The sequence below is a fragment of the Gouania willdenowi genome, chromosome 18, assembly GCF_900634775.1.
Source record: "Gouania willdenowi chromosome 18, fGouWil2.1, whole genome shotgun sequence".
Taxonomy (NCBI): Eukaryota; Metazoa; Chordata; class Actinopteri; order Blenniiformes; family Gobiesocidae; genus Gouania; species Gouania willdenowi.
This window is the reverse complement of record NC_041061.1, coordinates 11068994-11094026: the sequence shown is the minus strand read 5'-3', so window position 1 is coordinate 11094026 and position 25033 is coordinate 11068994.

The window sequence follows — 25033 nt, the reverse complement described above, 5'->3', positions numbered from 1 at the left end:
CTTCAGTCAAACCTAACACATTTTTGTGGCCTCCATTCTCATAAAAGTTGTTTATCTCTGGTCTAAAACATTATTGTCTTTGCTACTTGGTGATTTCAGTACATTTAGAAGCTTTTTTAATGTGTGTTTATACATTAAAATGACCATTCCCCTGAAAACAACAAAAAAAGTCAATGAAATCAGCGACACAGAGAAACGGGCATGAGTCAGACCCAAGATTTTCTCTCGCGCTCAAAGCCAAGTGGAGCATTGTTTGTCCGGGATCACAGCCAAGTCCTCCATTAGGCCTTTGGCCCAGGTGAGCGGTAATTAAACAAGGCTGCGCTGAGTCGGCAGTTCACATCTCCTGTTATTTTTGTTTATGTTGCTCACCGGTGGGGTTTTTCCCCCTCATTGGAGCTCAGAGCCATGTGTCTGCATTTGTATCTCTCAGCGTGCAGGGAATAAACGAGAAAAAAAAGTTGCTTTAGAGCAAAGGTTTTTAATCTGTGAAGTATTGCTTTTCCTCGAGGGGACTCGAAAAGATGGGAGGGAAATGTACTGAGAGGAGATACAAGGTGAGATGAGAAAAAAGACATGAAATCTCTGGGTAAGAAAACAAGGGGGAGCTGCTGATTGTGAGTTTTGTCTAGTCACAAATAAGTACTGTGTGTGTAGCACTGGGATCAGCAGGTTTTACTTTACCATTTATAGCATTAGCATGAGCTGATGTTTCATTCTAATATATGGTTGTATTTTCCATCTCATTTAAATATGCTCACAAATCCCAACTTGCTCACACACCATTTACACTGAAGTCCACCCCATACTCATAGTCAAGCACCAGGTGTTTCCATGCAGGCAGACCTGCTAATACTGTATCATGTTTTTTCTGCAGTCTGTGCCTTCTCCTCGCTCTTATCTCTCTTTTCTGCTTCAGGTGTCTTGAAACTGGAGTTGACAGTTCCTGATCAATGGTTCATGGCTCAACTTGTCAGGGACACTCTGATGGTCTTTCTCTTTATCCTGTTCTGTTCCCCCTTCTGTCCACTAACCCCAATTCGAGATGACTTTTGTTGTAATTTGCACTATATAAATAATGTTGAATTGAATTGAACTTTTGATGAGTTTGTGCAATTGTTTTAAATCTTTCAAAAAGTGCTTTTACTTTATTCGTACCGTGATTTCTTGTGTTTCTTTTACTTGACAAGACAGAGATTTGTTTGTTCTTGTTCCACTCTGATTTGGGCTGGTGAATAACCAGAGGTGTGTACTCGAATTACATGATTTGGACTCGAGTCACAAATTTCATGACTTCAGACTTGAATCTAAATTACTCACGACTTAACTCGGAGTTGACCCTACTGACTCGGAAGACTTGACTACCTACCCTTCCATGACGAAACATTTTACATAATGCAATTATAGTACAGTGCCCGTCAGAAGCATGTATTCATATAGTGGGAGGAGCTTAAGTAGAGTTGTCATTTATGGTAAATGGTCTTGATTTATATAGCATTTTATCCCCACACTGAAGCAGTCTCAAAGCGCTTTACATATCATTTATGGCCAAATGAGAATATATTTGAAAGTTGGATGTACAAAGAGGTTTACATACTCTGTAGTGTTATAAAGGGGTATTTTTGCGGATGCAAAGTAAAATACCGTGTGCAATCTCCCGGGTTTAATTCTATTCTAAATGATTCCATGAGTGATAGCCTTTGGATTCAAAGATCATACCATGATTAATAATTGATTTGGAAAATGTATACCTTGTTCTACTTCTCCTTGACTTGACTTGGACTTGACTCTAGACTTTAGTGACATGGCTTGAAACTTTCAAAACAGTGACTTGTTCTCACCTCGGTGAGTCACTTTGGCACACTTTTGGAGTCACTTTGGCATCAGCAGTGGCTGAAAACAATTTTGTGATGATATAAAGAAACAGTTTGAAAAAAATGGTATTTATTGTTGGCTAGAAGCTTTAAAGCTGATATTCGGAGTTTCTGGGAAATCTATGTTGATGGATGATTCTTTTGAAATGCAAAAAAATACGTAACTAGTTTTTTACCATGGTCTATTGCTGGTGGTCATTCATATACCATAATGCATATAAGTCCTGCCTTTCCCCCCTAGACCCCTAGACAAATGAAAACAAGCACCGTGATCTGTCAATCAAAGTGAATGCGGAACTGTGCACGAAAACAAGGCCGCGAGTCACAACATCAAACAGGTAAATATGATTATGCTCTTACCTGACCTATAGACCTATATCAATGCCACCCGATGCGACCTTGTTATGTTCTGCGATGCGCGTGCAAAAAAAGTAGAGGCGTGGCTTCTGGCAGATTGGCAGAGGCAGTAGGAAGAAGTGAGGCTGTTTAGGGCGGGACATTGAGACGTTTCTCAGAAACTCCGGATATCAGCTTTAAACAGAAGGATGAGAAGAGCATATTCAAAAGTGAAAGTTAGCGTTCAATGGTAATTTTGTAAAGAATTGTAATCCTTAACATTTAGCAAACCAAATTACACTTCTGTCACATAACATTTTTTTTGCACTACTTACTGCCACCTACTGGTATGTTGGAAATTGCATACTAACGTACTATACACTACACACTCAATGAGTATAGACTGTCTACTATCTACTATTAGTATGATGAGGATGATGAGCGTTCCCACTGAAGTATACGTTCGAGTTTTCCAAGACGTATTTCGAAACTACGACAAAAACCTGAATCACACTGAGGTTAAATATCTTCGTTCACAATTTATTATGACATTTCAGAGATTTTCGGAGACCCGTCATTGCGTTACCGACAAACTTCCGGTTAACTTCAAAACAAGAGTCCTATTTACAAAAGTGTTAAAAAACAAATGGGAAACAAGAAGAGATGCTTTTGTTTTGAAAAGATGATGTTTGAATTTGAGTTTGAAACCGGTCCCAGGACGATTTTACATTTCGCTTGCAATGCATCATGGGGCGGTTGAGTATGACGAGTGTGTCCACCGTGCATACTTAAAAAATGTCCCGATACAGTATACATACGAGTATTTATCGCATGCTCAATCTCAGTCGGAACGCACTACATACACATTTTGACGTCAGACTTAGTACAAGACGTACGTTATCATGACATTTTGAACACAGCCTTACTGTACTTTGATGTTCCGTCTCGAAATAAAAAGTGCAACTATGAAATTTTCTTGCAAATCTAATTGTTTTCATCAACACCTTTTTGAAGCCTGAGTATAATCTGGCAGTTTCACATGATGTTTTCTCATTGGTTGATAAACACTGCCTTCAGTCAGTCACATTTAGAAGAAAGCATTATAATAAATCTGCTTTGAGCTAATGAGAGAAGAAAGGGATTTATAAACAGAGTGGATGGAGGCATCGTGGGCTGAATCTGTTTGATTTTAACTTCAGTCTCTCTCGCTCTCTTTTTTTTTTCCAAGAATCTACAATAATAGGGGGAGGGAAGAGTGGAAGAGCTGAAGATGAGACAGAAATATAGGACAGAACGTGATAATAACTGAGAAAGCACATAAGCAACAACAAAGGACCGTCAGACGGACAGTAAGATGTTCTCGCCTCACGTTTCACTTACTGCTCCTTCACTCTATGCTGTGTATCGCAGAGATGGAAACCTCACACTCACACAGCGGGGGGGCCACAAAAATGTGACTGTATCTGATCCGAGGGCCACAATATCAACATTAGAACAATAATTGATTTGAGCATTAATACAGGATTGGGAAGAGTTTGGCTTTGTCTTTGTGGTTTTGTCAGTTTTTAGTTATTTTGTGTGTTTTTGAAGTGGTTATGTGTGTTTTTGTTATTTTTTTGTGTTGTTGTAATTATGTGTATTTTTCTGCATTTTTGTTGTTCATTTGTTTGTTTTTGGGGTCACTTTCTTTATTTTGTTGGTATTTTTTGTATTTTCTTGTCATTTTATTACTACTACTACTACTACTACTACTACTAACAATAACGATAACGATAACGATAACGATAATAATAATAAAAAATCCAGTTCACAGAATTAAGGGATTCTTCTTTCACTTCACACATAGTGGTGGTAAGCTACTATTGTAGCCAAAGCTGCCCTGGGGCAGACTGATGGAAGTGAGGCTGCCATAGTGCGCCATCGACCCCTCTGTCCACCACCAACACTCACTCACACTACATTCATACTAGGCAATGTGGGTGAAGTGTTTTTGTGACAGTTTGTGTGTCTTTGGCACTATTCTGTAATGTGTTGATGTTTGTTGTGTTTTTGTTGTCATTTTGTGTATTTCTGGAGTGATTATATGTTTTTTTTTGTGTGTGTTCTTGTTGTAATTGTGTGTACTTTTCTGTCATTTTCAGCATTTGTGTTGTCAATTTGTGCATTTTTTGGGATCACTTTCTCTATTTTTGTTGTAGTTTTCTGTTTTTTCCTTTGTTTGTGTGTCTTTGGACACAATCCCTGAATGGAAATGACATTGCACTCTGTTATTTTTAGGGACATGCTCACATACATAGGCCAGAATCACACACATGCACAAACAGGACCTGTGGACATGCATTAATGGAGAGATGTCAGGTGCTTTTACAATGAAGGGTGTGCACCAGAGCAGTGTTGGGGTTTTGGTGCCTTGCTCAAGGGCACCTCGGGATTTTTTTTGCTTGCGTTTTTGTATAATATGTGCATTTTGGGAGTTATTTTCTGTATCATGTCAGGCTTTATGTTCCTTCCAACTTCTTGAAATACAATTTTTGGGGATTTGCTTTGAGGGTCACACAAACTTAGACTGAGGGCCACATGGGGCCCCCGGGCCGCAAGTTGCCTATGACTGGTGTATTGGTTACAGGGAGAGGAGACAGGAAGCACTGGGGGGGGAGGGGGGTGTGGGCGAGGATTGTGCTGAGGATGCACTCGCTGAAGATTACAGTGAGGCCTTCGCTCTGCACCGGGCTCTCCAGCATTTCCTCCTCCCCCGCGTGCTGAGATGAGCCCGTCTCCCTTTGATCACTTCCCAACCAATGAGATCACACAGGTGGAGGAAATAATGAAGACTCCTGCCTGCTGCCATCCCTCTCTCTCTCTCAGATACACGGTAACCACAACTGGAAAATGAGACGTGCGTGAGGAATGGGACACGCTCGTCATATCTCATCTAAGTTTGCATGCAAGTGAGACCGAAAAAGAACTGGGCTTGAACTTCTTCAGCAAAGTCTGTGTGTGTGTGTGTGTGTGTGTGTGTGTGTGTGTGTGTGTGTGTGTGTGTGTGTGTGTGTGTGTGTGTGTGTGTGTGTGTGTGTGTGTGTGTGTGTGTGTGTGTATGTGAAAGCATCTCAAGAGGTAAAAATAAGACCAATGTCCAAATCTTTTGATTCATTCCCTGCAGGCTGCCGGATCAATAGCTCTTTATGAAGGGACTTAGCAGCTAATTAGCTGCTGAATGGCTGTGCATTTCAAACGAGCTGACAGAGCGCGAGGAGAATTAAACAGTGCAAAAACCAAAACGGGAGAGAATGTAATAAATTGCCGTCACTTCGATGCAATTGCTTCAATGATCATTTGTATCACTGTAGCACATTTGGCTTGGATTAGGGTCATCTAAAAAAAAAGTACACTTACTATAACAATACTACGTTTAATAAAAAATGTTGTATTTATAATGTTATCATTAGAATAATGTAATTAGTAATTAGCCTTTCCCAACCAACACCCAACATCATTTAGACATATTTTGGACAAAATCTGACCATCTTAGCCTCGATTTAGCCCAAAAATTGCAATTTTGGAATGTCAAGTTTTGGTCCAATTCAGTACCAATGTAGTTGTTCAAATGATATTATTGTTGGACAGTCCAACGGAGTCCAATATTTGCCCTTGTTTAGTCATGAAAATGGGTCTTTTTTTTTCCATCTTCAAAAGTGGTCCAGATTTAGCACATTTGGTCCAAGTATGGTCCCAACAGTAGTCATTGGAAAAACGATTTCTCATTTGGAATAAGTAGCTGAACAGTTATGTTGCTCTGTGCGATTCATTATTTGGCCTTGTCAAAAAAAATAGACTTTATGAATGATAAAGATGATAAAATGTTGAAAACGTGTCTGGTAAACAACAAGTCTGAGCTACAGACTAGTGGTGGAAGTCGATTAAAAAAAATAAATAAAAAAAAAAACTAATTTAAGACTTTATAATCAATTAATCTTGATTAATCTAAGTTAATCGCATAACAATATTTGACACGAGAAACAACATTTTTCCAATTTAAATAGATTTTTGTTATATGACTGAATTAATGAAAACAATAAATGAGCTTAAACTTAAGCATTTATTATTTTCATCACAGTGCTAACATGATGAATAAAGAATATTATGAATGCATCACTTTGATTCAATTGCTTAAATTCTAATTTGTATTTTGGTCATCTTGCCGTACCGTACACTTACTTGGACGATACTATGTTTATCAAAAAACGCAAGCTGTCATATTTCTAACGTTATCATTAGAATAATGTATGTATTATATCAGCCTTTGTTTGGATTGCATTTATTTCAGTCAAAAAAAGGTCTAATGTCTCTTACTAAATTATAATATAACAAAGTAATTTATTCTGTTATTCAAAGTGTCAAAATATCATGTGGTGCAACTGTTTGGCCATGACTACTGTTTTGAAAAAATCTTGAAATACTTTGACTAAATTGTGATTGAGTTAAACCAGAATCGATCAAAGCCAAATGCATTTGTTGTCAGCAGGGGAAAAAAAAAAAAAATGTTTTGGGGGTTTATTTATTCTTTAACTTTTCCATCACATGTATATTTTGTATAACTTCGATCCAATTGTCAAACTTTTCTTTTCATTTCTTCAGCGCTTTAGAGAAGGAAAAAACTTTAACTGGGAAGAAAGTTGCGATCCGTTTTTAATGGAAACTCTGCTTTTCGCGCGCAATCAGACTTTAACAGCTTAATGTAGTAGTTGGGATACTTTGTGCTAATTACCAAATTATTGTCACAATTCCTAAGTAAACAGGCCATCAATAGGGTTCCAGCTAAGTTTGAAGTTAGCATTTTTTTCCCTCACGAAATGGTTCTGCTGACTGGCAAAATAGATCCACAAATAAGTCACGTCCTAAAGTTTAAAGGTCCTATATCATGCTATTTTTCTCCATTTGTTCTAAGAACCCCAACAACATAGTATTTGAGATTTATTTTCCCAAACTGGCCTGTTTTCCAGAGTTTTAGTCCTCTGAAAAATCACTTCCTGAGCAGTTGTAAAATCGGGCCTAGTTATGCATTATCATGAGTAGGTGTGTTTGTAGACGCTGACTCCACACAGCAGCTGATCACTAGCAATTTTCTTTTGCTATCCACACACTCTTCTTAGTGTTTTCACCACATTACAGTAAAACACATGGTTATTTAAGTGTTTATTGTGATTGTGAGTCAGACAAACACTGTTTTAGTGGCAGCAGCAGCGGAATCAATCAGATGAGTCAGCTGCTTCAAACACGTACAGGAGCTGCTACGTCGCTTTCTTGTCCTCCTCTCTACTACTGATTAGTCCATTTAAAGTTATAGTCTACTGTTTTGTCCAACCGCTGCGTCACATTTGGTCACAAACACTTCAGATCATCTCAAAGGCGAAATGGGGTGGTGTAACAGGTACTAAAAACGGAACTGCTCTGATTCGACGCTGTTGCTGCCAACTTATACCCTGGAACATGTGGAACATTTCTCCATATGGTTGAATCTGGCTGTTTCAAAGTTTAAAATCTTATCCTTGTAAACCACTGAAAAAAATAACAAATTAGATGCTACACTACGAGTCTGCTGTGCAATCACCTAAAAAGGTCCAGTAAGCATGGCTGGAAGTTTATAATAATCGAGTCATTCCATTTCCTTAAAAGCATCCTCATTTTCTTCAGAGGAGGAAATGAAATAATCTCCAAGTGACGATTAGTCAAATTCAGTCGCACTTAACTGATGCGAGAGGCCTATATACGCTCAGAGGCTGCGAGCAATCAGACGACTATTCCTTGTTTAATTGTGCATACATGATCCATAAGGCCCACGCTTGCATGCCAATGGACCAAAGCTAAAGGCCCTCTAATGTCCTCCCTCACAATAATTACTGACCGTTCATAAAGCTGTGGAAGAGAGAACAGAGTGGGTAGGGTAGGTAACTTCCTGGATTACAGCTTCAGGTTAATAATGTTGTTTCTAGCCATTCAGTCAGTGACTAATTTACCATGAGAACAATTTAAAAAAGAGAACTTTGGTAATATATCAATAGCTGCGTTTCCATTGCCCTCGGAAATCCACAAAATCTAAATTGCGCAATAAAAACTGGTAATGGAAACACCCAAACCCTCAAATATTGCATTTTTACGCTTTTATGAGGAGGTATTTCAGTTTATTCGATATTGAAATGTGTCGCAAAAGCGCCATAAAATCACTATTTCCGCAAATACATGTCACAGGACGTGGCGTACCTGGTCACGACCACTTTTCTCCAAGTAAATATGACGCGGTAAGTGTGGACATAAGAGGAGACCGGGACATTTCTTAGCATTATAAACGATTAGTGCCACATTAGATGTGAAACAACAAAGGAATACTGAGAATTATGAGGAGGTTCTGAGCGTCCGTCTTCCTGCGCCAAAGTCTCGCGGGATGAGATTTCACAACGTTCAATGGAAACTCGCTCCAAAACGCAATTATGCTCTGTCGGCATTTAGAAATATCGTTTTTATTTCATGAAAAAATCTGTAATGGAAACCCAGCTATTGAAAATGAACAATGTTGAGTTTTATTGCTTGAAAAGAGGAGCAAAGTCAACAGTTTGATGAAACCAGATTCTTTTTGAATTCCTGGAAAGCTTCAATCTGGCCTGTTTGTTTTTCTCACATCTACTGTTCCTGACTATTGTTCTCTGTTTGAGTCAAATTACTTGATCAAGACTTCTCTAACATTCCACACAACAAAATAAGTAAATAAAAGTATGTATGATTCATGCTGACATCGTATTAGAATGATAAAGGTACCGATGTGTACTCAAGGCTATACGATATCGGTATTGTATCGAGTCCAATCAAAAGCAGTCAAGTAAAGGGATTATGAGCGTAAAAGCGGTAGTGGCAATTTCTCCAAAATAAAACACATTGAAATGTACAAGAAAATAAAATAGATTAAACTTCATAATTTTGGTACCAAATTGTCCTTGGGGACTGCTTAATTTTTTACTTTATTCAGCAGCCAAAGTTAAAACTGCCACCAATAATTTAGATAAAATCATGTGACCAATGCCTAATAGAACAATATTGAACACCATTTACTCGAAAAAGGAAGGAAAATGGTGGATATTCCCCCTCAAAAGTTGGTTTTCACCTCCACCGTAAACGCTCCAATTGTTGAAAATTTTACGCATTGCATTGTGGGATGTGGAGTCCTGCATGTAAACAGATGAATACAAGTATTTTTCCTTCTATGTTACCGTGATTTATTCTGTTGTTTGCCAGATAAGGAGGACCGGGATTCTCTTGACACCATTATTGTTGTAGTTTGTTCTCGGTATTCCATGTGATATCAGAATGAAATAAAAACTTCCATGCGCGTGACTTCATATCCCACAATGCAATTTGGAAAATGTCAACAAACGGACGGTTTACGGTGGAAATGAAAACAAACTCTCAATCAGCAAATTCAATCTTTCAGATCTTGTTTTCAGGCAAATTATTTTCAATTGATTGATCAACGAGTCCTACTTTATCTGACATTTTCATTTCTCCACCAGCTTTAACAGATGAGAAAATAATACAATTAAGATTTGCAATTGTTATAGATTTCTTGCATGTTTTTGTTTTTTAATAGTTTAGTTTTTGTTTTTAGTCTAAATAATTTAGAACAAGGTGTTTTCTTGGCCTTTCCTCTTTTCACAGGCTGTATAAATGATTTGTTAATGTGAATTTGTCCTGCAGGCAATGTGTTCAACTCATATGTTATATGGTACAAAGTTAAAATAATATTGTGTCAAAGCCACATACACACAGGGGCTAATCTGTAATTCTTCTTACAAATGTAACGTTAGACAGTGACTAATACGCTCACTTCTCCATGGAGCGTTATCTGAACACGCAGTGGGCTATAGGAGCTCTGGAACAGTTTTGCCTGGAGTGCAGAAAGTAATGCTGAGATTAGCATGAATTATTATTCCTGTCACATAAACTCACACTTTCTCTTCCTGTTGTTAGTTTTTCAGGGTGTTTCATTGTATCCTGTCAATGGGAACAATCTTTTTTTTTTTCCCAGGGGTGGAGCGACGATTTTAAAAGTGAGGGTGTTCTAAAGGAAGAACAACTGTCAATAAGACCATGACAATGCCGTTACTAAGACAGTGATACTCAACATTTCGCTCTTTAGTTCTTAATTTTTATTAATATTCTCTCAGAAAATCTTAAAAGGGGAAAACTTTTTAACCCCTTTTTTAATCTTTTTCTCTGGCTATTTTGCAACGTCCTTTGTCCAATTTGTGTCACCTGGAATCCATCTGAATCTTCTTGTATTATTCAATGTTTAAGACAGGGTTAAGGTTTCTTACAAAAAGTGAGGAAGTGGGTGTGGCTTCACCAGGCTACCCATTTGTGCCCCTTTTCCAAAAAATTTAACAATGTGTTTTTCAGATTTTAGCTTCCTTTTGCCAATAATTTCCCATTGTTGTCACTTTTCATGCAAATAAGCTACCGTTTGCCCACTAACACTTGTTTCCGTTTTTCCCTACATTTTGCCTCTTTTTTTGGTTTATTTCATTGACAAAAAAAATAATAACTTTTTTTGATTTCCAGAACACATGGTAAAAGTATGCTGGTTTAACTGGTATAATCTGAGGAAGAAAGTCATCTTTTATTTCATGATGAAATAAAAAAGGTGTTTATTTTCGACAGCGTAACATTGTTACTTTTACTAATTAAAATGTGTTACGTTGAAGTTTCCATTGAAGTTTCCTTGACTTCCGCGTAGACTTTCAGAATTACTACGCAGAACAAAGAAAACTTCAAAGGAAACTTCAAAGGAAACTTCAATGAAAACTTCAAACGGAAACTTCAAAGGACATTTCAAAGGACATTTCAAAGGGAAAAAAAGCATCAGCAGACGCCTCTGACGAAGACTGGCAGTTGACAGTCGGAACATGTCAGGAGATCAAAAAGTTGTCTGAATAAATGAAACATTAACATACTATTCAAACAGAGTCAAAAAGTATTTTGCTGGATATAATTAAAATGTGGCTTCTGTTTTTAGTTAGTTTTTTGAAAGACTCACTGCCAGTTTTCAAGACAGAATTTGTCAAACCAGAAATCATTAACATCCTAATTCTGCTGTGCTTTCTCTGTAAAAGATGTCCGAAAAATGCACACTCTCAGAAAATTGGCTGCGAATGGAATTCATTTTGGCCTTAATGACACAACAAAATAAGAATCTAGAAAGACTGAAAAATAGAAAAAAGAAAATCCAGATGCCATTTCAGCCTTTTGAAATGTTAGAGACTCATCTCACAAAGTCTATTAAGTTTCCTCTTATGACCAAAAAAAAATGGTCACACCAGCTTCGACATTGAACACTTGAACACATTGAACACTGTCCTCTTATTCCCATGGCAACATGTCGGGCAGAATCCTTAAAAACCTTCTATTGTGGTGCAAGTTTTTTGAAAGGCTTTTTCTTCGTGAACTAAAAAAAAAAAATGTCTGCTTGCAACAGACTGAGCTCAATATGAAAACTATAGATACACGTATGGTGATGAAAAATCTCCAAAAATGATATCCTTATTGAATTTCCTTTTTTTTTTTTAGCTAACAAAATAAACAGTGGAAGTGTATGATGCAATACACAGAATTGAATTGAATGTAGATTACCAAAGCCACTGCACATTTTACAATCCTGCCTAAGGTGCAAATCTCTCATAACAAGCTTCCTGCGCCACAGAAATCCCTCAGAGGCGTCTCCTATCATCTCGCTGTAGCACACAGAGATTGTGCAGCGTGATTGAAAGGTTCCAGTTGCTTAGCAGGGGTTGCTGGTTTCCACATTAATAGACCTGGGAATCAAAAAGGCAATGCAGCCGCGGAGAAATAGAAAAGACCCTCTTCTTTGCTCCTCCAAACCTTTTGACCTTCACTCTGACGAGCGTCATCTGTGTCATAACCGTCTGAAATGTTCCCACCGATATTTGAGCCTCCAGCTTTTTTTTAACAGCATTGGCTGACCTTTAAAACCTTTGCTCCCTTAAGATTAAACTTCCTTTCAACCTTAAACCCCCATTTTAACCATTTTCAGTCTTCATGGAAAAAACAATTAAACCTAAAAGTATAACCATGTCCACTGTCCATTTACTCTACAGGATATTTTTACCTACACCAGTAAATAATGTTTTCACCAGTGTTGATGTCTTTGTTTGTTGGCAGGATTACGTCAAAATTACTGAAATGGATTTTGACAAAATTGTCATCAAAAATACACCTTAGAACATGAAAGATTCAACTATATTTAATATGGGATTTGGATCAAAGGACTGATTCTGGATCAGTTTCAATAATCAAATAATCCCCATCTCTCATCAATGGCAACATTTCATTGATGTCAGGTTGGGTCCTCAATTAAACCACTGAGTTACATTCAGATTAAAAAAAAAAAAAAGAAAGAAAATGGGGGTGCCCATTTGTTTCTAGTGTAAGTTAAAAAAATTTGATATTTTAGACTACGCTAAAATGTATTTTCCTAACTAACATCCATGCTGAAGGCCAAACTTCAATTTGGTAAATTTCCATGGAGATTTTTCAATTTTTAATTTTTTGGGGAATTTTGCAACCGTAATAGAAATGTTCATATATTTGATGGATGCTAATATTTACGTTTGATTATGATATAGTTATTTGATTTTACTTTAAATTCCAGGTTAATTCCAACAGATATTTCCCATAAAAAGTTTTTATTTTTGAATATGCCCCAAAACTTCCTGAGCCTAAGTTACTGTGAAAATTTACCAGAAATATTCACAAAAGACAGTCGGCTATCTTTTATTTCTTTTTTTTAAATTCATCCTTCTTTATTTTTTTTAATATAAACACAGATAAAGTAGCTATAGCTGAATCTGATGCCATAACGTTTACTTTATTGCAAAAACATTTTCAGTGATTGTCTATTGAGATGTGACCAACCTGTTTTATTTATTTATTTATTTATTTTCCTCAAATATTATGAAAGGTCATTTTATATCTTGCTCTTTGACATGAAACTAACCTGTTTCCATCCCTGTGGCTACCAGGGCATATTTACCCAAATAAAGCCTCTTAAAACAAACTGAAATAATAAAAATAATAAATACATTAAAAAAGTACGGAGTATAACTGTTGTACCAGTTAGAAGAATGTTTTCTAATGGAAACAGAAAAATGCCAGCACTCAACAAGAACAAGGTATTACAGTCTTTTACCACTTGTATATAGGGCAGTGGTGGCCTAATGGTTAAGGAAACGGGCTTGCAACCGGAAGGGTCATTGGTTCGAATCCATGTGGGTTGTCTCTTTGGGACTTTGACCAAGTCAATTCGTGTATCATTTGTTTTTTATTATGTAACAAAAACATGAAATATGGAAAAAAACACTCATTATTTGATAATTATTTCTAAAATCAAAATGAAAAAAACGGAAAACGCCTTGTTTTTCAAATTCAAGCTCTTTTGCTTCGGTACGGAAAACGAAAAACAGAAAACAAACACCTTTATTCGTTTTCTCCATTACCGATTGGCCAAAGTACGTGACAAGGAAGTGAAGCGTTACACATTCCAAGATATCTTCAACTCTGCAACACTAGGAGTCTCTAAATCCTCTGAAATGTCCGTGAGGAGGTTCTGTGCCCAACACCAGCTGAAGCGAAAAGGACACGTTTCGGACGCACAGTTGGAAGCAGCGATCTCGTCATGCCGAACTGCCGCTAGCATAGCCGTTAGCGTCGTTTTTGTTACATAATGAAAAACGAATGAAAGAATGATACACGGATTCAAGTCCTTTAACCCCAACATCTTCCAGGTCATCATTGCCAATGAGAACTAGTTCTCAAAGACGTACCTGGTAAAAGAAAGCCAAAATACTTGAACCAGGAGACAAAACACAGTTTGGTTTCTTTATTGGCCAAAAATCCCTCAATTTGACGATTTTAGACCCCAAATGTGACACAAATTACATTTTTTATACAACCAAAGTTACCATTGCAAGTAAGGTTTCCAGTTCCTCTGTTTTCCACATCTCAATGGTGCAAACAATAGCATGATGCAACGCTGCTGTGTATAATGGCCGCAGTAGATTTTATCCGCAGCAATACAAAAAGTTACTCAACACAACTGACCTGATTAACGTCCTGTTGAAAGTCCAGATACTCTTTCCATCCCAAAGCCTCCAGTCACCAAGTAAAAGTTTCCCTTTCTACATTTAATATTCCCACAGAGTAGCTGAACACAAGAATGCAGTGGGTGACATTTCAGCGATGGAAATTTGATGACACCTACAACCTGCATTGGTGTCGTGTGAAATCTAAGTAATTGGATTGGGATCAGTATGACAATATAAAAAATGAATTTGTACCAAGTTAGCCACTGGAGACGGGGATTAAAAAATGTTAGCGTGGGAGAAATATGAGGTAGCGAGTGAATATTTTGACCTGGAAGCAGGAAAAAAAAATAAGTGAGTTTGACGAATCTCAAACAGTGATTTCACACTGAGACTTATTTGTTGCGGCAAAGTGTTTTTATCGCAAATTCTCTCAAGTTTTCTATTCTTCTTATTGTGAGGCAAGATTTTTAAGTGTAGGACTATATTTCCATATGTATTAGGAGATGTAACAAAATAGTTAACTCCTGGTACAATATGAAATACGATCGAGGGTTCACGATACGAAATACTCACTGTAAGATATTTAAAAAAAATAATAATTCCGAATGAAGAGCAACAAATGTGTAACAAATCATTCTTATTGAAAACGTGTGAGACAGTGTGTGAGAGAGTTTTGGTTCACAAATAAAAAATGAAAAGAAATGCACCAATCTAACAGTCTTCTTTTTCTTTTCATTTTTTAATTTAAAGCTGCATTATGGACCTGCCAAAATAAATTGAAATGTAGCGTGATATTTTCAGCACCTCCTGTAACTGAAAGAAAAAGCGAGTAAAGTTGATCAAATTAGGCAGTGTTATTATGATATATCATACAACACTCGATACTTGTGTTTTAATAAAGGTGATATGCTTTAACATGGAGGGACAGACTGTCTGTCAAAGGTAAATCACTAAGTTAGACAACAGGTAGGATAGAATAATAAAAAGATACATGGGAATTGAAAGCATTTAAAAGTCCATCAACGCAGATTATGGCATTCAAAGTCTCTGAGCTGCTACGGGAAGCAGGAGGGTCAAAATTCATCCTTTAAAACATTTTTACTTGGTTTTATTTTGCGAACCTTGGAATTTTGTGTCACCGTTTTCTTTTATTTTGCAAAATGTTGTTACATTCCTAATATTTATACGTTCTACGAAGAGGGCGCGGTCAACGTTGCCAACTTCTCTGCGTGAAAAGTTGTCGGTGGTTCTCAGACTTTTTCTGTATTGCACCAATGCGCCCCTTCGAAGAGTGAAAAACTTCAACAAAAAAATGTAACTACTTATTGAAAAACGTAAAAATTGTGACTATTCAAAATTTTAGAACAGTAATAATAATATATAATAAAACCAAACAAGCGTCTTGTCACACGTCACTTGCACACCCTAGGGGGCGTGCCCCCTAAGTGAGAATCACTCCAATAGACTGACCAGGTCGTTAGATGACTCAACAGTAACTGGATATCGAAAAAAGCTGCTAGATTTGTCACTAGTCGCTTTAATTGAAGAAAATCCACCAGAAAAGTCTAAAAAGTCACTAAATACAGTGTTAAAGTCACTAAGTTGCTAACACTGCGTATGGATAATACTGCCTTATGGGTCATTCCATGTCATTTCAACAAATTTTCAGGACATCCCACGCACTTCAGACTCAAAAAAATTCTGAAAAATAGGCACAATATAAATTTTTAGTTCGAATTGAGGATAATTTGTTAATTTTCGTGTCTTGGTTTTTTTTTTTTTTTTTTTTTCCATTTTCAACTTTCAATATCTCTGAAAATTATAAACAATAAATTATTTTAAGACATACAGCAGATGCAAGCTACAATGGGCTCGAGTGAAATATTTGCAAGTGGTGAAATAAAATGGTTCGCATAAAGAAAAAAATGTTTTATAATCCAAGAAGGAGTCATCTTTATACTATAAATTAAATCAAATTTTGTCTTACATTCCCTCAAGAAGTTATGGGTCAATGACTATAGAAAAAAAAGTATTTTTTTCTGATTTCAAGAGACTGTCACCCAAGAACCAATTCATATACTGTATGTGACTAATCATTAGTGATGTGAACAGTCTATGTACATTGCTCTAAGCAGTTAAAATTACAAAGTTATTTACTGAAGGCCCAAACATGTTCCAACCCAAAACCCCGACAAACTTTTTGCCAAGTTTGAGGGGCTGGCATGTCCACGAGATAGGGTGTATAGAAGATATGTTTATGTATTCTGATAGAGTAGGTGGCGCTGTATTACTATCCCAAAGTTTAATTTCTTATGGGGTGTAGTTCCTGAGATAATGGAAACTGAAAATGAAAATCAACATACAGCCCCCTCACTAAATGGGCCATACCTCAAAAAGTAATAATCCGATCAAATTTAAAATAAACAGTGTGCTCATTCATTAATCATAGAACAATTGGTGAAAATTCCGGAACTGTTTGAGACCTCTTGCGTGGGTCATTTGTTGGAATGGCCTTCGTGTTATTCTTGTGTTGACGCAGTGAATCATCTTTGCCTTTTAAATAAAGGCTTGTGTTGAACTACACCACCACCATACCCTAAAGACCCTCTCCAGGACTTCACAACATGCATTAGACGGCCATAACCAAAAAGCCCATTTATTCATTTTTAATATTCATGTTGTTAGTGATGCAATTTCAAAAGATAAGGCACCAATTCCCCAAATAAAACCACTCTCTAATGTCGTTTGATTCCCAATTTGTTTTCGGGTTGCATAAACTGCGATTAAAAGACAAATATGAAAGTAAGTTTAGCAGTGTTTGGGGGGGGGGGGGGGGGGGGGGGTGTGAACGCAGCCTCAGTTTCATTATCTTAATCAGATTAAACTTCAGAACATCGCCAGCCTCTGGTGTCTTTTGTAAAAAATAAAGATCTAGCAAAGATTTCTCCTCTCTCCTGGGAGAAAATATGTGCAGAGCTAAATAAATTAATAAAACGAGGGGGAACAAATAAGTCTGCACTGCTGGGCATAACATGGCACAGCCATAATGTGTTGTACACTATCGTTGCTGTTAATTAGTGGACTCATTAAATATCAAAACATGTGATATTGACTTCAGATTTTTGTTAACTGTCTGTAAGGTCAGGGGTACGTTATCTTATTAATTAATCTGCTGCTCATAATGAGAAAATGGCCTCTAGTTGTGCACATTCAACTCCAGATGAATAGACTCGCAGTCGAATGAGGTAATAAATGAGTTCATAAATATGTGTGAAATGCAATGGTTTCATCGCGTTTCGTGTTTTTGTTTGCTGTGGAATATTTAAAGTCCAAACCTTCCAAGCCCGTCTTGAATTTTCTAATACGTTTGCAGGCTGCAGTATAAAGATTTGATTTGAATCAGGAACACTGTGTTCCATTTGCTACATTTCAATGTCAACTATCTTGGCATCTTTTTTTTCGAGTCCTAAACTCTGTCTCATGATGAGGTTAGAACAGGACATGAATGTAGCAGTTTTTTTTTTAGCTTTGGAAAAAACTGGGCTTGAATCTCTCTGGTAGTATTTCAGAAATTAAAGAAGTTAATCAGAAAATCAAAAATGTAATGAAGATTTATAAGCAAAAACCTTGTATAACAATACCATCCCAGCAGAAAAGCTCTGTCGAGTGTATTTTTCCACACTTCTTTATTAATTGATTTATCTATTATTTATGTATTCATTCTTTTTGTCCACACTTCCTTGTACCACAAAAATAAATAGTTTAACTAAAATATATATATATTTCTTTTTTTTTTACTTTTTAAACTATTAATGCGAAACTAGAGAAAACCAAAAAAATATGTTTTCCCTCTTTGTCACAAAGTTATTTCCAGGCTACATTATATTAATATTGTTAATTATTTTTAAGATGAGTGTTATTCATAGACGTTTCTGGCTATAGGCAGATTATGCATTTGCATAGGGCCCTATGAATCACTGTAAGAATAAAGTGACCTGCTTTCATAAGCTGTAGCTTATGTTTTTGAGGAGCAATAAGTCAAAATTAAAAACTTGAGCTTGATTCTCTCTGTGGTATTTCAGGAAATCAGGAAATTAACAATAAATTCAGAAATGTGTTCACGATTTGTCAGCAAAAAACCTTGTAAACTAACACGAGTCCAGCAGAAAGGCTCAGTCAAGTGTATTTTTCCACTATTCTACCACAAAGAAATAGTTTTACTAAAAATAGTTTCTCAATTTTTTTTTGCATAACTAATTATGCATTGATGGAGATGACCATTATTGTTTTTTTCCATTACTGAAATATGGTTATTTTTGCGTACTTATTAATGCAAAACTGGAGAAAACTAAAAAGTGTGTAGAATGTTTTTTTTACATCATTGACAAAAAGTAATTTTATACACTATATTATACCATTGTTGTTTATTTAATGTTAAGGTGGGTGTTTTTCATAGACGTTTCTGGCTATAGGCGCTCTATGCAATTGCATAGGATCCCATGAACCACTAGGACAGACATGGGGCACTGGCGGCCCGGAGACAAATGCGGCCCCCCGAGCTTATTCGGTGCGGCCACCAAATTAAAACACAAAATGACTCAAAAACACAAGAAATTGACAGAAAAGTAGACAAAGGAAGCAGAGAATAAGAGCTCTCCAAAGGGACCTTTACTCTCCCTTAAACAGTGCGCAGCTGACGAGTATTAGTAAGCGAGTAATCACGGACTGTTGAAGACACCATTTACTCTTTAACTTCAGCCACCAGAGTGTGTCAGTGCACTGTTTAAAAGGGACTAAAGGTCCCTTGGGAGAGCTCTTCTTCTCTGCTTTATTGTCTACAACGAAAACACAGAGATAGAACTGTCACCCCTTGCAGCCACAACTGGTTTTATTCCCTTTCGGTAAACAAAAGTGGGTTACATCAGCATCTTTAAATTTCCCTGTTTTTTTTAGAGCAACCAAAAGCAGCACAAATTGGAATTTTGACCAAAAAAGCTGTTAAATGATCTAAAAAGCAGGCTGAATGCTTCACTCAGTGGGATGTTTACAGGCAAATGGGGCTTTTGAACATCATCAATCACATGAATTCAACATGGCCATTTTTAAAAGTTAATGAAATGAATATGGTACAAAATAATGTGTTTTGTTAGGCATAGATCTTCTAATAAGTACATTTCAAAGGTTTAAGGCCACATTTGTTAAAACAGTGGAGGATCCACATTATTCTGCATTGTTGTGTATGTACAGTGTTAAAGGTACATTACTATTCTAATATAGTATTTCACCTATATGTAATCTTACTAAGATGTTATTGGTTCACACAGCAAAGCTAAGTAAACCAGGAGTTGGCAGAAGTGGGTACGACGACTTCAAAAACCAATCGATCAACACTAACATTACCCTGCCATCATATCCCGTACTTTATTCAGCCCATCAACCTTGTATGGTCCTGTCCTCCGACTGATAAATGGCAGTGATATAAAGGTAATTACGCTCATTTTCAGACATAATAGGAACAAGTGAGGAGTGTGATTTGATGTACTTGGCTTTCATCTCGTCAATGCTCACCTACAAGAAATTAATGAAGTTCAATTGAAGCGTTGCATCAAATTAGTTTTTTTTTTTTTTTTTTAGAAAAAAAGTTTCAGCATCCGGAGCACTTCCTGTTTCTAATGAAAGGGCTTTGAGGCGTGCACTTTCAATTACAGAAGAGAATCAAATCGCTTTCAGGAGCCGGGCTAATAGAACCCAGAACATACCGTGACCCATGAGGAGAGAAGACGACAAGTTTAGACATAGAACTGTATAAGAAACAAGGAAATTAAAGTACAGTGAATAAGCCAGTTCAGTGGTTCTCAACCTTTTCAGTCCGCGACCCACTAAATACAGTTTCCAGAGACCAGGGACCCCCACTGTACCTGAAAGTGGTTGAACACAGACATGAACATTGAAGAACAGTCATGTGGAGACAGGGTCATCTATTTGGGGGAATAGAGGGGAGATATTTTTGAGAAATGATGGTCCATTGTTCTATGAATCTGTGATAACCACATTTATTTATTTATCTGTATAATATTCACTGTTATCAGGATGTTTATTATTTGTGCCATAATATAAAGTCATATTAAAGACGCAAATCTTTGTTTTATTCAGAAATAAAATGGGTTCAAAGTGACCAAAAATGGTGAAATTGGATTTGAAAAAGCACATAAATTGAATAAAATTGACTTAAAACAACCTTTTGCAGGAAATACCCTCAAAAAAATGTGTGTCTCAGTATCTGGTGTGATACAATGGAACTCTCCAGAAAATGATCTAAAGTGTTGTTCAAATATTCTTCAATTCAAATATAAACAGCACATACTTTACTTGTATAAAGATGAATGTGAAAATTGTTAAATTTACAACAACTGTTGTTTTAGCAAAATCATTTATAATAATTGAGAAAAAAAATAATAAAAAATAATAAAAAAGTGAAAATTGTTAAAATCGAAAGTTGTTATCTTTTGGCATCGGTGAGGCCATCTACTTTGTAATGTTTTTGTTCTTCTGTTCTTCTTTTCATGGAATGTATTATTGTTGGATTGTTGTACCCATTTATGTTGCATTACCATGAAAAAAAGAATAAATAAAATGAAATGAAATGAATAATAGTTGCAAATGAGAGTGACCGAAGTGGACAGAAATAGTGGTAAAAAAAAAAAAAAGGTTCAAAGTGTCAATACTGGCTTAAAAGTTGCGGGAAAAAATAGGAACATATTGTTTAAACTGGCAAATAATGGGCATGACAAATCCTAAATGTGTTTAAAATGGCAAAAATAAGCATGAAATATGGTGAAAAGAGGTTAAAAGTGACAATAATGGGTCAACATAAGCAAACTTAGGTGGGAAAAGTTGTGGAAAGGGTTTCTAAATGCCAAAAATGTATTGAAAGTGGACAAGAAATTGTGTGAAAGGGTGGTGAAATGGTATTTTAATAACCACAGAAATTGGTTAAAAGTTGCAAATTAGAGTGGGTGGAAAAAAACGGACAGAAAAGGTGGTAAAAAGGGTTGAATATTGGATTAGCATTAGCGTTGAGACTTGTAAAAAAAAAAAAGTAGGAACAATCTCATTAAAATGGCAATTAATGGGCATGAGAAATCGTGAATGAGGTTAAACTGGCAAAAATAAGCATGAAATATGGTGAAAAGAGGTTAAAAGTGACAACATTCGGTAGGAAAAGTGGTGGACAGGGTTTATAAGTGCCGAAAACGTCTTGAAAGTAGAAAAATGTGCAGAAAAGGCATTGAAATTTGATGGAGAAGTGGTAGTAATGTACTGTATGTCGCAAAAAAGTATTATATTAGGGAGCAAAAATATGGCAAGAAAAAGTGATAAAATTAAGCAAAAGCTGCCTTAAATTGTTCAAAAATGATTATTAAGGATTCTGGAAACCCCTTCCCAGTGTCTTGTGACCCCGAGGTTGATGAAAAATGTCTGCCACTGAACTTTTGAATACTTTGACTTGTAGTTTTCCATGTGTAACATCAATTTTCAGTTCTTTTTCCAAGTTGTTCCTGTGTGAACTGTGCCTCCACAGGCCTAAAGCACTCACCGCCAAAGAAACACCATGTCCCTGTACACGTTAAACCTTGTAATACGCAGAGAAATGGTACACCTAAAGGACAAATGAGACAGACTTTGACAGAGCAATGAGGAATGTTACTACAGCAGTGCGTGACCCATGGACTCAGCGGTATACGTCTCTATTTCAGAGAGACAGGACATTGTTTTGAGACCGGCAGCGTTCAGATGTCGGCCAGGGAAGACTATTTGTTTGAGGGATAAAGGTGAAAAAGGACATTATGTGTGAGAAATCTCTGAACAAAAGGAGGGAAACAGACACCTTACAACTTTTTCACCTACAGTCCAGTCCTTTGTTCACTCTATGTAATGCTTTTCTACATGCTCTTGTGCTTTTGATGTTACTCCGCCCCAAACAACCTTTGTCATGATGGTGGTCCCTGTGGTAATAGGCTGCAGCTGTGGGAATTTCCTCATTTAAGTGCCCAACTTTACTTTTCTTTTCTTTTTTTGGTGGCAACTTCGTCATTTTATTTCATTTTAAGAAATGGCCCACGCACTTCGGTCTAAAGAAATTCTGAAATTTTTACCAATTGCTCCGTGATTATTATATTATTATTGGCCAATTTTCCATTTTCCCTGATTCTACTTGACATAGAAGCATGACCTCAGTGGCAAACTATAGGTTTTCAGGGTCAAGGAATTCAGTAATATATCTTTGAATATTGTAAATTGTGCTCATAGCAAGATCCAAGAGGTTCCAAAGTCATAACAAAATATTCAAATTGGCAATACGGATGGTGGCCATCTTGAATTTCTTGCTTTTGAGTAGGAACCGTTGGTTTGCCATCATGATCCCATTATACATTAATTTAGTATATTAACCACCCTAACCCACCCATGTACACATTTTCATGCATTCTTTCAGAGGTGAACACCTTTTCGACATATAGCCAAGCTAATAGAATATACGAAAATATCTGCTTATATTTCTTCCATTTTCAGCTTCCAATATCACCCAGGAAACTGACATGTGGTATAGCCATACAGCTCTACCTACGCTCTCAGAATATACAAAAATTAGTTATTCTGGGTTTGGGGGTTGAACAACTTAGCATAAGTCTCAGCTCCTCGTAATTTAATCAACTTAGAGCTATGCACATAGACTGTTCAAATCAGAATCAGAACAGAATCAGAATCAGAATCAACTTTATTGGCCAAGGGTGTATGAATACACACGAGGAATTTCTTTTGGTGACCTGTGCTCTCTCAGGTAGTGTAACATTAAATAATAACAATCAACTAGAATAAAGAAGAATAAAAAAAATAAATAAAAATAAATAAAAAAAGAAGTATAAACATAAATATAAGAGTAGTTAGACTAATATGTGCAAACTAAATAAAAATAACAAGATAATAATAATAGTAATAGTAATAATAGTAATAATAATAATAGTAATAGTAATAGTAATAGTAATAATATTAGTAATAGTAATAATAGTAATAATAGTAGTAATAGTAGTAATAGTAATAGTAATAATAATAGTAATAATAATAGTAATAGTAATAGTAATAGTAATAGTAATAGTAATAATAATAATAATAATAATAATAATAATAATAATAATAATAATAATAATGAAATAATAATAAAAATACAATAATAATAATAATAATAATAAATAATAATGAGGGTTAGGGTTAGGGTTTGGGTTATATGCATTCATTCTTGGGGGACAATCTCTTGAAATCCAAAAAAAATACTTTTTTTTTTTTTTTTACTGTATTCTTTGGCCAATAACTACATGTGGGAATGTAAGAAAAAAAAAATGGATCTGTGTTTTAAACTGTAATGTAAAGGTTACTTCCTGGGATATAAAACAATTATTCTTTATGCAACTTCATTCTTTTTTTTAATTTTGGACCCTGGGGTGACTTATCTGTAGGATTTTTATTTTCATTTATTTAGTTTTTTCAGGAAAATAATATTTCTATTGTAGCTAATATGTTGTAGTCTGAACTGCTGTTCCAAAAACAGCTCACATTTTGAAATCACGTTAGCAGCGACTTTGATCCTTCAAACTCATTAATTTGACTTACCTCCACACCTTTTGCCAACAAATGACATTTTTCAATTACTTATTCAAAGCAAGTCGTGGGAGAGCATGTCTTTATTCTTTGTTGTTAACCTGCGCAGCCATGACAACACGGGCTCTTTATTTAGCTGCTCAGCCTTTGCCCATACATCAATGCAATCAAACACACACACACACACACACACACAGCTGGTGACTTGCCATAAGGTGGAGCGCAGATAATAGATTTAGGCAACTGTAAGCAGATTTGGGCGTGCGCCTCACTTAAAGGCAGATCATTCCAGTGGCTGTAAACAGGCTTTGGAGGAATCAAACCGTTAACTGGAAAATACATTTATTAATTCAATCCGCTTAGTTCAGGTTCAGCTCCTTTGCTTCAAATTAAGTTTGCCCGGATTTCACAGGATATTAGCTGGCAAAGAAGAAAAAGAGAAGGCGTCGGGATGGCTGCTGTGTCATGTCTGAGGCTCGATGTCACACTAACCTCCACGCACATACCCCTGAGACACGGGAGAAAACACCACTGATGATATACAGCAAATAAAGCAGCCTGTGCTGGCTAGATTGAATTTTGTACTCCTGAGTGAACAGCTGGTGTATATTGACTGAAGGAAGGAACAGTGAAAAACTGGGGAGGCTACACCCCCCCCCCCCCCACCCCACCCCAACCCTCTGAATATAGCTTATAGATTATACAGTATATAGGCAAATGTAAAATGTACAAACTTTAGGTAAAATGCCAACAGTCGTAAAAAAAAAAAATGTAAAGGCATGCTGCTGCAATTGTGCTTTTCTGTACACTGTTAGATCGTTAGATCACGTGTGTCAAACTCATGGCCCAGGGGCCAAATCTTGGCCTTTGGAGCATCCAATTCGGTCCACAGGAGAAAATAAAAATGACAGAGAAAATATGAATCATTGTGTAAATGAAACTCAACAATATTTGCGCAGGCTCACAGTTTTCCCGGTGCTTATGTTGCACGATCGCAGTCATTTTTAATGTTAAACTGCT